At 42.1% G+C, this 11,505-nt stretch overlaps 1 non-coding gene across 1 annotated transcript; it reads left to right on the top strand.

Moving 5' to 3' along the window:
• Window positions 1-10,121: 10,121 nt before the first annotated feature.
• On the top strand, window positions 10,122-10,227 carry LOC137096484 (U6 spliceosomal RNA). Its single transcript, XR_010909484.1, has one exon. It is a non-coding gene; the product is annotated as a U6 spliceosomal RNA (small nuclear RNA).
• Window positions 10,228-11,505: the final 1,278 nt, after the last annotated feature.

The raw sequence follows: 11,505 nt of genomic DNA, 5'->3' as shown, positions 1-11,505 counted from the left end.
GGCTGCAAGAGGCGAAAGTGGTAGAGAAAGACACAGGAGGCAATAGAGAATACAAAGAGTCAAATATAGAGGGTATCACATCATGGTGCACATCTAAATTCAGCCATTTCCAATCTGTGGTTAAAAGTTCTGCTCCTCTTACATCTTTCCACGAATATATATCATTCTGTTTCTTTTTTCTGTGTTCTTACAACACAATTCTGCACAGGTATATTCAGTCACCCTTTCTATTGACTGCAATAAAGTTTATTCTCAGGGAAGTAGCACCAGAATAACAGAGTTAATTCTCGTCTTGTATTGTGCAGTGCCTTGCTTTGTTTTTTTAAAGACCTTTGAAAATAATGTGGTTAGTATAACTCGATCTGGAATTAAAAACAGATATTTGGTCATGCTTGCTCCCATAAGGGAACAATTAGGTGAAATTGAACAAAACTGAATGAAAACTGCCAGAGTCACTTGTGAAGCTATTGAGATGCCTAAAACTGCATCAGACAGCACAGCTGTTCTTACTTAGGTACAGTATTTGCTTCAAAATAAAATGGAGGGTCCTGAAAATCAGTTGTACTGCAAAAATCTGTATTTTTATTCTTCCAAAAGCTGCACCACCCTTTGAATAAAATTTTTTTCAGCATCTCCATAAATCTGACCCAATCTGGAGACTGATCGACATCAGTCTGTCTCCACAGATTGGAGATGATGATGATGATGATGATGATGATGATGATGATGATCGGTTGCTGTGAGTTTTCCGGGCTATATGGCCATGTTCCAGAAATATTCTCTCCTGACGTTTTGCCCACATTTATGGCAGGCATTCTCAGAGGTTGTGAAGTCTGTTGGAAACAAGGCAAGTGGGGTTTATATATCTGTGGAATGTCCAGGGTGGGAGAAAGAACTCTTGTCTGCTTGAGGCAAGTATGGATGTTGCAGTTTGCCACCTTGATTAGTATTGAATGGCCTTGCAGCTTCAAAGCCTGGCTGATTCCTGCCTGGGGGTCCTTTGTTGGAAGGTGTTAGCTGGCCTTGACTGTTTCCTGTCTGGAATTTCCCTGTTTGCTGAGTGTTCCTCTTTATTTACTACTATAATTTTAGAGTTTTTTTAATACTTGTAGCCAGATTTTGTTCATTTGAATCCCCCAGGCAGTAAGAAGCCAGACCTTCAAACTGCTAGGCCATTAAATGCTAATCAAGGTGGCAAACACCTACCTCAAACAGACAAGAATTCTTTCTCCCACCCTGGACATTCCACAGATATATAAACCCCACTTACCTAGTTTCCCACAGACCTCACAACCTCTGAGGATGCCTGCCATAGATGTAGGCGAAACGCCAGGAGAGAATGCTTCTGGAACATGGCCATGCAGCCCAGAAAACTCACAGCAATCTAGTGATTCTGGCCATGAAAGCCTTTGACATCACATTATTATATTTACTTATTTATACCCTGCTTTATCTCTCAAAAGGGAACTCAAAGCGGCTTGACATAACAGCATTAGTATACAATTTAAAACACATAAATATGCAAAACTTAAATTAGAATTAAACACAGATTAAAGACCACAATCCACTTCTTATCGGGGTAATAAAATTATATAAATTCTACCCCATGGACTCAGATTGTAGTGCTTGATGGTAAACATCTCTGCCATTGCTAGAACCAAACCAAGTTAAAGGAGTTTCTATTTCCTTTGTGTCTTTATAGTGCAGAGCAGATCTGGGAAGTAATTCATTGTGAATGTGTGTATATATGTCACTCATGGTTACCCCATGAGTATTTTCTAAGGCAAGGCATACAGGTGTTACAAATGTCTAATTAATTTTAATTGCCTTTTTTTCTGAATGAGTGAAGGCACAAAATACATTATGACTCTAACTTAACTATGGCTCACAAAACTCTTTTTATAGGCTAAATGGAATTTAAAACCTAATTAAAAGTGAGACTGTTATATGTCTAGAAATGGAAACTTTCAGAAAGCTGGATTTTGAAGATTTCTGAAACAGCAGAAGTGGACAAACCATCTGTTTTGATCAGGGACAAGTCTTTGGATAACTTTTTAAAAGACTGGGCATCCTTTCTGACATTTGTAAAGAAATAAGTAAAAATAACGCCCCTGAGGGCCCTTCCACACAGCCATATAACGCAGAATAAAGGCAGAAAAATCCCACAATATCTGCTTTGAACTGAGTTATCTGAGTCCACATTGCCATATATCCCAGTTCAAAGCAGAAAATGTAGGGTTTTATTAAGCTGTGTGGAAAGGGCTTGAGTTTTGGATATTATTTTTTCTTTTGTACGGTTATTGGGGAGAAATTTAACTATTCTTTAAGTAGAAATGAAGAAGTGAATTCATGTTGGGTTGTTGTAGGTTTTTCCGGGCTATATGGCCATGTTCTGGAGGCAATTTTTCTCCTGACATTTCGCCTGCATCTATGGCAAGCATCCTCAGAGGCAGTGAGGTCTGTTGGAAGTAGGAAAAATGGGTTTATATTTCCTACTTCCAACAGACCTCGCTGCCTCTGAGGATGCTTGCCATAGATGCAGGCGAAATGTCAGGAGAAAAATTGCCTCCAGAACATGGCCATATAGCCCGGAAAAACCTACAACAACCCAGTGATTCCAGCCATGAAAGCCTTTGACAATACATTGAATTCATGTTGTACTTACGTTGTCAGCTTGGAGGCTAAGAAGTCAACTTTTTAATTTGGGGGGTGGAGTGGGGTTACTAGTAGTTAGTCATGGCTTGTAGAAGATGTTGTTTATTTGACATCACAGTTTTTTTAGAGTGTATTATATCTTTTTCTTTCTTTGCTAAATGGAGATTGTAGGATGTGAGACAGTGTGTGTGTGCGTGTGTGTGTATGTATGTGTGTGTGTGTGTGTGTGTGTGTGTGTGTGTGTGTATATATATATATATATATATATATATATATATATATTACATTATATAGATTTTTGAAAAAGTAATTCCACTCTTGCCTCAATGGAGGAAGAGGAAAAACATCAAAGGGTTCAAGTTTTGACTTACAACAATAACAACAACAACAACAAATTTATTTATACCCCACCACCATCTCCCCAAGGGGACTCGGTGTGGCTTACATGAGGCCAAGCCTAACAATTACAACAATGCAAATATACAACATAAACATACAGCAATAAAATATAATGAAAATAATAATACAAAAAACAATTCAAAGTAAACACACAATGCAATATAAAATCACAATAGTTGAACACAATGGTCAGGGCCAGTTGCAAAGATTAAAATATTCAAAAACACTGGGTGAGATGAGCAATATAGTGTATCTGGAAGGAGGTTCAGATGGGACGAAACAATGGGGTTTAATTGCACTAGAGGGTAAAATAAAGTGCATCCAAGAGCATTTTATGCAGGTTTTGGTCAAAGTCAGGGATTGTGGTTCATTCATTAAAGGCACCCTGGAATGGGGTACTTGAGGCAATTTTGAAGTAGACAAATTGGAGAGAGTGTTTTGTACCCATTGCTTTCATATATTGTCAACATAATAAAAAAGGAAATATTGTGTTTCATCGAATAATTGTCGCACTCTTCCCCTTTTTGGAGGAGAAAAGGAGATGTGCCTATTATGCGGTGGTGACTATTATGTGTCAAAAAAGCCTCCCTGCAAAATCCAGGCAAGTGAACTAATGGTGCGACTATTATGCGGGGAAAAACAAAATACCAAAAGGGGGTTATAGCTATTATTCTATGAAATAAAGTCGTTATCTTTTTTAAAGTATTGTAATAATTATTTTGGAATCTTTAACCTTTAGAATATCACTTTTATAAAGTAACCTATCACCTGTCAGTTCTGAGAGAGCCACCCTACACAAATCCCATATCTTTATCGCCATGTCCACTGAGGTGAATAGTCTCCATTTATAAGAGGGATTATTGAGCTCCATCTATATTCAGCATCCTCCCACCCCCCAAGGTAGGGATTGTGGGAGGTTGATCACAATTCCCACAATTCCCATTCAACATGGCCATGCTGACTGATGGTTGCGGGATATTAGTTTTATATGTAGCAACAGTTGCTATTATGGCTGGGGCCACCAAGTGGCGCCAATGTGCCAACACTGTGTTTCCTTTACACACACACACACACGCACTATTCTTGTTTTGGTTTGTTTGAACCTGGTTTGTTATGGTTTCCATAACTGCAAAATTGGCTTCAGCGTATTCATTTGTGCAATTTATGCATACTGATAAGCCCAATAATGGTTTTAGAATGAGGTGGAAGCTCCTCCTAAAACCCTTCAGATGGGCATATGAGAGTGCATCTATACTGTATAAACAATGCATTTTGACACCACTTTAACTGCCGTTGTTTAATGCTATGGAATCTTGGGAGTTTTACAAGGTCTTTCCCCTTCTCTGTCCAAAAATGCTACTGTCTAAACAAACTACAGTTCACAGGATCCCATAGAATTGAGCCATGACAGTTCAAGTGGTGTCAAACTGCATTAACACCAAAATGTTGATGCATCCTGAGTCTCCCTAGCAGAAGATCAAGGGGAGGGATGTCATCTGTAGAGGCTCCTAGGATGTCCAACAATATCTCCTTAAGTTTCAGCTAGTGCTGACAAGGTCCTATCAGGAGGTACCAAAGTAGAGGGTGAGATGGCTCGAGAGCAGTACATGTGAAAAAGATCTTGGCGTCCTCGTGGACAACAAGTTAAACATGAGCCAACAATGTGATGTGGCGGCAAAAAAAGCCAATGGGATTTTGGCCTGCATCAATAGGAGCATAGTGTCTAGACCTAAGGAAGTAATGCTACCGCTCTATTCTGCTTTGGTTAGACCACATCTGGAATATTGTGTCCAATTCTGGGCACCACAATTCAAGAGAGATATTGACAAGCTGGAATGTGTTCAGAGGAGGGCGACTAAAATGATCAAGGGTCTGGAGAACAAGCCCTATGCGGAGCGGCTTAGGGAACTGGGCATGTTTAGCCTGAAGAAGAGAAGACTGAGAGGAGATATGATAGCCATGTATAAATATGTGAGAGGAAGCCACAGGGAGGAGGGAGCAAGCTTGTTTTCTGCTTCCTTGGAGACTAGGACGCGGAACAATGGCTTCATACTACAAGAAAGGAGATTCCATCTGAACATTAGGAAGAACTTCCTGACTGTGAGAGCCGTTCAGCAGTGGAACTCTCTGCCCCGGAGTGTGGTGGAGGCTCCTTCTTTGGAAGCTTTTAAGCAGAGGCTGGATGGCCATTTGTCAGGGGTGGTTTGAATGCAATATTCCTGCTTCTTGGCAGGGGGTTGGACTGGATGGCCCATGAGGTCTCTTCCAACTCTTTGATTCTATGATTCTATGATTCTAAGACCTCTGTGTTCCTCAGAGAGGCCCAGATTATCTCCCAGGTCTCCATTGCCCTGCAGGTGACACGTGTTGGAGCAATTCCAGGTCATTTTGTAACCTGAGATCCATAACCATAATAAACCTAGTGTCTAATAGCCTTACTTAATATGGGAATATAATAGAATGTCTTTATTTTCACTGTACATCATACAATGAAATTAAATGCCATCTCCAATACATATTATATAGGTAGAATATGTAGTGTACGGTGGGTCCGTAAGTGACTGTGGGGACCTATTCTGGATGGTTTTTCATAGTGAGGACATAGGTTTCCAGATAGTAGGCGGTCCCAACAAGGGTTTGCTTGGCGTGCCTTGGCATATTTCTCTCTTTGGCTCTCTATTCCTGCCTCTTCAAAACCCATAGCACCATTGGTAACAGCCGAGTTCCAGTTAGATGCTCAAGGACCATGACTTCACCATTTTCGGATGCTAGTGGTAGTGATCATGATGATGCTTATTCATACACAAATATTTCTACTGTCTTCTCATCAGTTCAGAATCACCAATTTTTATATTGCAGGCCAAATGCTCCAAATCTATGAAATTACCACAGGAAAACAGTGCAGACAAAAATAAGCCCAAAAATGGGAAAGCATGCTTCCTTCCCTTTCACCTTGCTCCTACTTCTATGCCTTCTACTGCACCTCTCATATCCCTTTTACATGCCTTCCTCTTCCTTGTCTTACCCCATGCCTTTGCAATGTCCCCATCCCTTACACTATGGCTGTCCATATCTCCCTTTTTTGCTTCACCGTGATTTCCTCTATCACCTGTCCCCCACCTGTCCTTTCCTCTTTGCCTCACAGCCTGCCAATCCTCCTTGTCTTCTTGCACCTTGCCATTACAGGAATTCCCCAAGGTACAAATATCTGACTTATGAAAGTCTCATAGTTCAGAACAGAGGTGAAGCAACAGGAGGCAAGAGGAATCTACTCTAGGAAGGGAAATTCACTCCTGAAAGAGTTATCACGGGGGAAAGGGGTCTCCACTGAAGCTTTCTCACCAATACTTGTTTCCACAACAAGCCACATTTTCAAAATCCAATTATCTTAGGGACAGAAAGTGAGGGGAAATCTTCTGAACAGGTACATGATGCTGAACATGAAATTTAAGGGGGTCCCGCCTAGGCAAGGTCCGGCCAGACCCACCAAAGAGGGCATGTACACCTGGCGAGACAAGATCACCCAAGAATAATTTTTTCCCTACTTTTCCCAAATAAATCTCACCAAGTTGAAGAGGAAGCCACTGAGTTGTTTATTTCGTTCCACCTGGAGTGGATGTCATCATTTGCCCAAAGTCGACATAACTAACAAGGTAAAACAACACAGTTTTTATAGGAAGTACAGAGCTGTTAAATTCAAATTTCCCGCTCCCACCCCTCTAGCCGGCTTTGTGCTAATTGGTTGGAGTTATCAGCTGGTTGGGAGGCGCTGCCAACTTAGCTGCTCCTTACCCAATCAGAGAGCCAGCAACTCTTCGGCCTCTTGGCCAATAAGGAGGCGGGCCAGGCGGGAAACAATAAATGAAGAGGGAAGATGATGAGATTAAAAATCACTAATGATTGTCCAAGTGGTCAGCGATTGCTTTCTTTTAGCCCTCAAACTGGCCAGGCTATTGTCTTGATTCTTTTGAAAATACATTTTCATCTGGCTCGGAGGTCAGACCTTTGTTGTCCTTCCGTCCTGGATATGGAATCCATTGATGGGATTTGAGAATGGTATCGGCCAGCTAGGCTGTCATAATGAAAAAGAAGCGGCAGTGAATCCAATCCTCTGCAGGCAGGATGGCACCCTTTGTGTCGGTGGATCAAGATACCGAAAGGTCTTATCTCCAGATGGACTAGCCTTTTGCCCTCTGAGATCTGGTTGATAAGAACCATCTTTTATTGGTCATGCAAATGGGCTTGCTGAAACCTTTTGTTTAGGGATTGCTGGCCCAGGAATTTGAGAAATGCTTCCTGGAGCCATGTGGTGCTGGGTTTCTGAAAAAAGGTGGCTTTCCTTCATTTTTGGAAAATATAGACATATAATGGTATGGGAAGGGGACATACAAGGAGTTTATAGGAGATAAATCATATAAAGGCAAATAGAAATCATGTCAGCCCTCTTCCCTCCAAAGTCCATTGAAAGTTCATAAAGCATGGGGAGTATAATAAGAATCCATAGGATTTGGCAAAAGAGTTTCCAAAAGTTCCAAAATTCTTCAAAAGCTGGCAAAAGTTGACAAAAAGTTTCAAAAAGTTCATAAAAGTTGGGCAAAGTTCATAAGAGTGCGTGGGGAGCATATTGGGGGCACCGTGAGCACTGAGGGTCATAATATATTCATTGAAGAGGAGAAAACTACAAATTCAATTTTGTCCAAGAACCAGGATGGCCTGTCAGAGGTCCGGGGGTCCCAAGAGGTGACCACAGCAGGTTCCCCAGAGTTGGCAGGCTTCTGGACACTCACGAGATGGAGGCACGAACGTTGTTGCAGCATGGAACCATGGATCAAGGCCAGCTTGTCTCCACATGAGGTTTTGAGGTAAAATGATTATTCCCGGGGCGCAGGGGTCCATAATGCAAAAAGCAAGATAGCAGTTAGTCTTAGAATTAGTCTAGGAAGAAAATGGCACTGGTTTGGAGTTGATTCGTTGACCTGCGGATACGGGGACCCAATGGGTTTCCATATTGTGGTTCGGAGGGATGCCGTTTCAGCCTCCCCGGGACGCTGTAAGAGCACCCCAGGCGAACCAGCAGTGATCCATGGCTCAGAAAAGGCAAGGTTCATGTTAGAGAGTGTTAGAGGCAGTAAAGGGACTCAATGTATCACTATGGAGAGAAAAAAGTTGCAACCAAAGGATACTTTTTGTTGGGGGATTTGTTACAATTTTAGGGTAAGCAGGGGGAAAGGAAGCAGAAAAGAGACTTTTGGTTGAAGCTGCTGCTGCGGCCACAGTCCCTTTGATGCTGGCCCAACCAGATATTCTGGAACTGCGGAACTCCCTGCTATGGTTCAGATCAGCCTAAAGGCAGGGGCCTGTGCATCTATTGGTCTCATTCACAGGCATCAGAACAAACACCACAGGGGTGTTAACCCCTCCCCTCTCTATATGGAATTACATTCAAAAAGTGTACTTGTTCCGACTTACATACAAATTCAACTTGAAGTCGTATTTAAAGTATGGACCACAGTTAAGAAGGATCCTGCCTGGTGAGCCATTATGCTAACCACTAATATTTCTGAATAGGGAGAGACCACCAGGGTGAAGACAAGTGACAAAGGCACTTTATTATGATCTGCAAAAAAGGATCCAGTGTACAGCATGGATGTTATAAATGTACAAGCATAACTATATTGTTGTTGCAAGCATTTTTATACAGTAAAAATCCATTTGCTAATATTGGCTTTGTTTAGTTCTCCCACCCCGGTCTGTGACTGGCCAAGTGCGGGGGCTGGACAGCTGCACCTCTGCCCTTGATTGACAACAAAGGTAAGAACAAACCTACAGATCCTATCTTCTCTGTAACTTGGCAACTGCTTGTGTATGTCTTACTGTCCCTTATTTCCTTTCTTCACCCTTGTCTCCCACATCACCCTGTCTCCATGCTTTCTTCCGTGGCTTCTGGCTATCCACCACTTCCAAGTTCAGGCTGACTTCCATTCTTTCCCTCTTCCCCTCTTGCTTTGTGCTATTGCAGTTTTTTTGTTCCACTTTGAGTTCACCTTCTGCATGTCAACCTTTCCTCCATTTCCCCATTTTGCTTCTGTGCCATGTTTTTCCGTGCTTGCAGATACATTTCCGACCCTCCCTTTCTCCCTGTCATTGCTTGTCTCACTTCATGCTGCTGCCTGCCTGACCTCTAGAAAACTTCAAACAGAAGGGAAGTGGGCAGAAAAAGAGGAAAGCAGTGGTGGTATTGCTGCCGCAAGACAAGAAGTCGGAGGAAAAGGAGACAAAACAAAGGGGGAGAGAGCAGTAATTGTGAGAAGAAAGCAATAATAATGGGCATAGCTCTTTTCCTTCTCATCAGTTAATGGGAGAATCCAAACTGCTCTATATAAAAGGAAACTCCAGTCTTTCCTCCCTTGGATATCTTAACACATAATGTTTGTGTTTGTGTGTGTGTGTGTGTGAGGAACGACTTCAGAAACTCCAAGTCACTTCTGGTGTGAGAGAATTGGCCATCTGCAAGGATGTTGCCCAGGGGACGCCCAGATGTTTTGATGTTTTACCATCCTTGTAAAAGGCTTCTCTCATGTCCCTGCATGAGGAGTTGGAGCTGACAGAGGGAGTTCATCCATACTCTCCCCGGATTCAAACCTGCGACCTGTAGGTCTTCAATCCTGCCAGCACAAGGGTTTGACCCATTGTGCCACTGGGGGCTCAACATTATATGGTACAATCTCCATATCCGGAGTTCACATTGATATGCAAAACAACAGATAATAGTGATATCTATTGATATGTGTTCACTTTAGCAGCATACGCTGGAGGTCAGCTGTGACCAGCAGTGCTGCAGAATTTGAAGAGGCACGAATGGAGGGCAAAAGAGAGAAACATTCCAAAAGGAAGGCATATCAAGCCAACCCCAACCGGGACCGCCTTCCACCTCGAAACCAATGCCCTCACTGCGGGAGATGATGCAGATAAAGAATAGGGCTCCATAGTCATTTGGAAGATTATCCTACTCACCCTGGAAGATTATCCTACTCAGACAATGAGGGATCGTCTAAGTAAGTAAGTAAGTAAGTAAGTAAGTAACATATACTAAAATTGGAACAATACAGAGATGATTAGCACAGCCCCTTAATCATTTCTGTTTTATGTGATCTTGAATTGTTGCCCACTTGTAAGGCCCTTCTGAATCCCCCTCGGGGTGAGAAGGGTGGGGTATAAATATGATAGATAAATAAATAAATATGAGGGACATCTGGCCCAAGAGCACCATAGAGTAATGTTGGAGGACCCAGATAATGTCTAAAGGACATATTTTATTGGATGTGAATAAATTGAAACCCAAGTACAGTACCGTGCATACAGGGGTTATTCTGTAGTCCTACATCAAGCAAATTATGGAAAACAACAGGCACGTGGAACTTTAAATATTAGTCGTCGTGTTGCTGTTTTTACCCTGCTCTGTGGCATCCTTCTTCACGTCATTGAATCCATCACTTTTTGAGTAGTTCTTGCCAGGAGCATTGCTAAATAGATTTCAGTTAGATTTTCCTACTAAATCCTATCATTGACTCAAGAAACTGAAAACTGAATTGAGAAGGGATAGGGCATAAATGCCAGTCATGGATGTAGAATTTGCTAATTAACTAAACATGCTCAAAGACAGGGAAGGGTAGAGTGGTTGCACATTTTCCCCTATAAGTCTGCTTCTGCAAGGGCTCTACATCTCCCTTCCTTCATTCCCCTGCAAAATATGGTAACCTTATTCTCAGGATTTAGCAGGTGGAGGGCAATTCTAACCCAAATGTCAGTTGAAACATCAGAGAAAACCTAAATTGTCTTGATACGAGGTCTGATACATGGAAGTGTCTCCATTCCTGGCATGTTAGCATGCCCTGTGTGAAGCTGCGGTGGTGCAATGGGTTAAAACCTTTTGCTGGTTGAACATCTGATCTGAAGGATGGCGGTTTGAATCCATGAGATGGGGGTGAGCTCCCATCTGTTAGCTCCAGCTTCCCGTGCAGGGACATGAGAGACTCCTCCCTCAGGATGGTAACACATCCAGGTGTCCCCTGGACAATTTCTCTGCAGACAGCCAATTCTCTTGCACCGGAAGCAACTTGCTGTATTTCAAATAGCTTCTGACATGATTTTTAAAAAAGCATGCCCTGTGGCTCTATATGTCCTCAAATAGGCAGTTCTACCTTTCCCCTCCAGATTGTTTTGCTTTGACGTCAAGTACTGAAAGAGAACAACAGCATGACCTATATTCTCGTGATACAATTTGGAGATAAAAATTGCCACATTTCTGTGCCATGTCTGCTATTCCTTTTTTAAAGGACATTAGAAAAGCTTGTTTGGATCAAACTAAAAACCCATCTAATCCTCAGATCCTGTTTCCATAGATGACTCGATGAATGCCTATGAGAAACTCACAAAGAAGTAGCCTTTAAT

The sequence above is a fragment of the Anolis sagrei genome, chromosome 2 (genome assembly GCF_037176765.1).
Source record: "Anolis sagrei isolate rAnoSag1 chromosome 2, rAnoSag1.mat, whole genome shotgun sequence".
Lineage (NCBI taxonomy): Eukaryota > Metazoa > Chordata > Lepidosauria > Squamata > Dactyloidae > Anolis > Anolis sagrei.
This window is presented reverse-complemented; position numbering and strand designations above follow the sequence as displayed.